The sequence below is a fragment of the Pteropus vampyrus genome, unplaced genomic scaffold (assembly GCF_000151845.1).
Source record: "Pteropus vampyrus isolate Shadow unplaced genomic scaffold, Pvam_2.0 Scaffold7, whole genome shotgun sequence".
Classification (NCBI taxonomy): domain Eukaryota; kingdom Metazoa; phylum Chordata; class Mammalia; order Chiroptera; family Pteropodidae; genus Pteropus; species Pteropus vampyrus.
Genome location: NW_011888788.1, coordinates 7,087,315 through 7,091,276, shown reverse-complemented (window position 1 = coordinate 7,091,276; position 3,962 = coordinate 7,087,315). Strand labels below are relative to the sequence as shown.

The 3,962-nt window shown below is 38.5% G+C and overlaps 1 protein-coding gene, 1 long non-coding RNA gene and 1 other non-coding gene across 6 annotated transcripts in view; all 3 read right to left on the bottom strand.

Annotated features, from left to right (window-relative positions):
- Positions 1–3,956, bottom strand: part of LOC111746455 — a 13,717-nt gene extending 9,761 nt beyond the window's left edge. Inside the window, exon 1 of the long non-coding RNA XR_002783119.1 lies at positions 3,058–3,956. This is a non-coding gene — a long non-coding RNA (uncharacterized LOC111746455). The remainder of the gene's footprint in view (positions 1–3,057) is intronic.
- The window catches only part of SLX4IP (SLX4 interacting protein), a 189,559-nt gene that overhangs the window by 22,203 nt on the left and 163,394 nt on the right, over positions 1–3,962 (bottom strand). The gene's annotated exons all lie outside the window — the stretch shown is intronic.
- Positions 1,619–1,737, bottom strand: LOC111747012. The gene has a single exon (XR_002783356.1). It is a non-coding gene; the product is annotated as a 5S ribosomal RNA (ribosomal RNA).

Genomic DNA, 3,962 nt, shown 5'->3' with positions numbered 1-3,962 from the left:
TGTAAATTGATAAAAGAATTCGAAGCTCTAAGGAATAAGAAAGTTAAGGAATACTCACATGAGAGCCGGCCATCATGGCTTTGGGCATTTAAAGTATATAATGGAGTAAGAATGCCTTCTCTGGGGTAGAAGGCAATTCTGGGAGGGAAGGATTGCTTATTGATCCATAAATAGCTAAGACAGGAGGGCTTTGCAGGGGTCAAATATCAATGAGGATAAAGCTCCAAGACAATTGTGGTGTTAGAACTGACTGCTTTGCTGTTGGATTGGTGGGCCATTTGTGGGAGAGAAGGCCCTTTGCTAGACTTGGATATTTTATTATTTCTAAGGACAACAAGCTTGAGGAAGTGATAGACTGAAGGCCAGTGAGGAGGGGAGGTGCACGGGTGAACTGGCCAAGCAGAAGGAGAGCACACGGCCTGTGCCCAGGGATGGAGCCGTTTAGTGGCATCAGGCTTTAGTTGACTCTTGTGTGCATGTGGCTGGGAAAGTGTACATGTGAAGAGATAGATGGTCAGAGGTGGGGAAAAGGGGAAGCTGAAGAGACAGAGACTGACCACATCTGAAGATAATCACTAAGACAGTGAAAGATCCTCATGATGTAAATGGCATTTTTCTTATACGCTAACTTGGCTAACTCTGACAGTATTATCACTGGATATCAGAACATTTTGGAGATAAGAAAACTGAACTGGCTCATGTAAAAGGTTCAGACTAGTCAACTTTCCAGAATGAAAATTCTTAACATTTAGGAAGTCCTTCAGATTACAGGATTTATATGACAGCAGCTATAGAAAACTTACATCTGTATAAATGCCAGTGTCCCTAAGGAGGATAATATTTCATTAGCATTGAGATGTGTTAATTCACCCTTAATAATTTAAGATATTGTATCGAGCATAAAGGCATGTGGACTTTTTGGACTTTATGAAATAGATTCCATGGAAGCCATGAAAGTGATGTCAACTGGCACATCATAGAGACGCCCTAAGGATGTGACTAGAATACCCAAAACCACAGAAACGTCAGACATGAGTGTTGTTGATAAGCCTCAAGTGCAGCATAAGGATCCCATCTTGCAGGGACCATATAAGTTGAACACCTCACACAGATGATGCTCAAGCCTGACCCAAGAGCATCATGGACAGGTATGCTGAGAACTGAAGACTCTGACCTTCTGCTCATCATAGCTGCTGGCTTGGGACTGATGTGAAACCAGCCTGCCAGTCAACACAGCTCGCTTTGGAGATGCTAAGGACTTTCAACCCTTCGCTCTGTAGCATAAGAGTCTGTATTTCCCCTCTCTGTATGTTATGCGTTAACCTGCATGGGCACCTGATTAGTTTATCTGAGGTTCCACCCAATAAATCTGGCATCGTGGAAAGATACAGATGCATTCAAGAGTGTTACTTTGGTAGCCGTTTTCCTTGCTTGTGACAGATATTAAGTATTAACAGTACATATCATACACGATTGAATTTCTTCTGTAGTCCATATGAAAACAATAACACTTTCTAGTACAGTTGTTTTCTTTTTTTTTAGGCAAGGCAACCCTTGGTTGACCTCACAGATTGCAAGGACTCTGTCAGCTTACAATCCCTTATTTTTTAATTTTTTACGCCTACAGCACCTGGTCTTCCTAGGTGGTCTCCCATCCAAGTACTAACCAGGCCCGACCCTGCTTAGCTTCCGAGATCAGACGGGATCAGGCTTGTTCAAGGTAGCATGGCCGCAGACCAGTTGTTTTCTTAAAACTACAGATCAATTTCTTTATTGCTCTGAGAATCGGTTAAGCTAGTATATTATGTTATGTTATGTTATGTTATGTTACGATATGTTATGTTATATTATATTATGTTATGTTATGTTTGTTTTATACTATGGCTGTTTGCCAACAGCATTACTAGTTTAGTATTTATTAATTTGCTAATATAACTCAATATCCTAGAAATAGTTCAAAGAATAAACTTTTAATGCTTTTCACCAAATATGCTTAATTTATTGAATTTAATGTGTATACTGAATTATTGATAGACAAAGAAAGAAGAGTCACACTGGCTTTTCTGATGGGCTTAGGCACCTAGATTTAAACATGAATTCTTAGCTCTTTACTTTTTCTGGGTCTCCATTCACCCTTATTACCTCCAAAACACTCTCCCTATGTATTTATTTAAGATGAGATAAGAAGCTGGTTTTACACCATGTGGCCAAATTTCAAATGGATTAAAAAATAAACATAAGGGGTAATCTAATATTCCTGTAAGTTATTTTAGAAGCATAATCATGTCATATTTCATGTCCAGGTTTAATGTCTGCTAGATTCCCCCCTGCCCCTTTGTTAAAGTTTTGTCATATGACCAAAAATATGAAAAAAGTTTGTACAGAGGTAAGTTCAGATAGATGGGACTGTGACTGCAGCAAGGTAACACACACACTCACTTTCAGGGAGACCCTCTCCAGTACATGAAAAGTTTAAAGAAAAAGCTGCAAGTTGCAACATTAGGAGCGAGTTTTCTGTATCTATCTGAATAGAGAACTCCAATGAAACAGAAATAGGACCTGATGGCGCTTAAGACTTAGCATGAGAAAAGAGACAAAGAAAATGAACCCTATCAGCTAAGAAATAACACGCTAGGGAAAAGTACTGGTTCTCATGAAAATGTCAGTGATTCACCACGGAATAAAATTCAAAAGCCACTGACCCCAATGAAAGCATCCAGTGGAAATATGTGGATTTTGCTTCTTTTCATTTAAAGACTTCACTTTATTCCATTTAAATACTATCATAAGCGTCATCGCAGTTTTTGTAAAATGTTGCTTTCTCATTTAAAATTCATATGGAAAAGATACTGCTGATCAAACTAAATTTTCGAGGGATCTTAAAAAAAACTCTACATCACTTGATCAATATTATCAAAATAGGTAGGACACTTTTGGTTCCTTAAGACATGTATTAAGTGCTCAACAGCTAAATGACAACAGAAATTTTTTTTTTTCTGTTTTTTACAATAACTCAATATTTAAGCAGATTTGTTTATAGATTTTTTTCATACATACCAATTCTTCATTCTTCTTTGCCAAAAGATCACGATTGAATACGAGCTGACTTACACAGACCACAAATCTGTCAGGGAATACACGGAGTTCTATACAAAATGAAGAAAATCAAGTCACTGAAAGCATCGAAAACCAAAGAACGCAGAAAGGCTTGGTCCCAGGTTTTTAAGTTACATCAATAAGCATGAATGTATGAGACAGATGTCTCCTCTCCCCTCCCCTTTGCTCCTTGCAGTGTTTGCCATCAATAGGGTGGGGCAAGCACAAAGCTCTAGGGAGAGCTGAGAAGGCTGCAAATTGGTCCACCTGAGCCCCTGGATCATTATATCACATGAAACCCCTAGGCAGGGCCTTTGCAGCACTCCCTCTGTGTCGGTTTGCTGTTTTCTGTTCAGAACTCACATTTGGGAAACAGGATTAACATTTTCTAATGAATGTACAGACTTACACAGGAAGAAGAATAATATTAGATAAAATTTTCAAATTTTGCTTTTTCATTTTCTTATTAGTTTGCCTATCATATCCTTGGTCAACTGGTCTTAGAGAGGTCCCGTGAAATGGAAGGCGAACTCTCAATCTGAATCAAGCTATGAAACAGAAGTTTCATTAATTAGGAACCAATGCAAATTATTAAGGAAGTGATTAAATATGCAATAGTAAAGAAGATATAACTACACCACAGTCACAGTAATCTATTACAACTTCTTAAAGCAAAACCACTGACTTTAGGGTGGGGAAGGCTGAATGAATCACAGACCTGAACCCCTTAACTTTCGAAGAAAGGAAAACAACATGATAAATACCATCTGTATCTCTACTTCTCCCATCTGATTGTTTGTCCATCCATCCATCCACCCACCTTATCTGTGGAGTGATGTTTAGCTGATGCTAACAGTGTATTTTCT